Below are 1,158 nucleotides of genomic sequence, written 5' to 3'. Positions count from 1 at the left end.
ATGGAGTGATACAGAATTTTGGAAAAATTAGACATTTACAACTTTTTTTTCACCTTGCACTGTATTTATTTTAGTTAGGTATTTACATTTATTTGTCAATATAAAAATACAATGGACTGGCAGACTGAAAATTTAAGGCTATTCAATTCCTTCCTTCAAAAACATTCTGGTTCCTTGAATTGCACAAACTTTCCTAAAGGCTCTCAGCAGTCGTTGTACATGGAAATGACTCCACAACATCTACACAGAGCAGAGCTTAGTATCTGTACTTGGTAGAGTAGTCTTTGGGAGATACAACCAGTCCTCGGCCCTTGCGTGCCCCTGGGTAAACAGTCTCGATGATGTTGATCATCTCCTGCTTATCCTCCATGGCCCAATTGATCTTGTTGTTATTGCCGGTGCCCAAATCAATCATTATGTGCTTGTTCCTGAAGAAAAACATGACAGTGCAAGGATCGTATAACTCATACATTTTGTTGAAGTCAGGTACTTCTGTAATATCCACAAGATAAATAACTGCAAAAATTTTAACACTGATGCCCAGAGTCCGTGTCCTATCTAACAGTATCTTGCTGAGTTCTGCTCTGACCTGGAGCCTTGACTTCTTTCTAGCCTCCTAGCCTTCCAGTGATGGAGGGGTCTGGGCATCACTCCATGCTTATGCCGCCACCTTTTCAGCGATGCTATAGAGAACCTCATCCATTTTCATACAAGTAGGATGCCAATCGTGTCCAAACCGAATGACCACGACGCGGTCCTCCTCAGACAGGATGGCCTGGTCCACCTGTCAGCCATTGTGTAGATGTGGAAGCATGTAAGACATCTTGAAAACGTGACTGTATCTGACAGAGAGCACCACTCATCACTCACTGTCACCTCCCAGTGGAAGACTGGTCTTCTACCTAGGACCCTACGTCCAGCGCGAGGCCCCGCACCTGGCCCTGCAGGCTCCGGGTGAGCGCGCACACGCACATGCGCGCGTTGCCGCCCCGGGGCCCATTTACAACTTTTTTTTAATTACATTTTATTAGTTTTAATGAACATTTACAGGGATTTTGGGTTTTCATTCCTTCATTGCTGCACCATTCTCTCTACCCTCCTCCCCAGTTCGTTCTTCTTCCCCCCCCATGTCTGTTGTAATTGTCCAATTGCCACAGT

At 45.0% G+C, this 1,158-nt stretch overlaps 1 pseudogene; it reads right to left on the bottom strand.

Annotated features, from left to right (window-relative positions):
* Positions 1-256: 256 nt before the first annotated feature.
* Positions 257-823, bottom strand: LOC102859709 (annotated as a pseudogene).
* Between the last annotated feature and the right edge of the window lie 335 nt (positions 824-1,158).

This window comes from Elephantulus edwardii, unplaced genomic scaffold (assembly GCF_000299155.1).
Source record: "Elephantulus edwardii isolate Elephantulus edwardi_28Jun2011 unplaced genomic scaffold, EleEdw1.0 scaffold01117, whole genome shotgun sequence".
Classification (NCBI taxonomy): Eukaryota; Metazoa; Chordata; class Mammalia; order Macroscelidea; family Macroscelididae; genus Elephantulus; species Elephantulus edwardii.
This window is presented reverse-complemented; position numbering and strand designations above follow the sequence as displayed.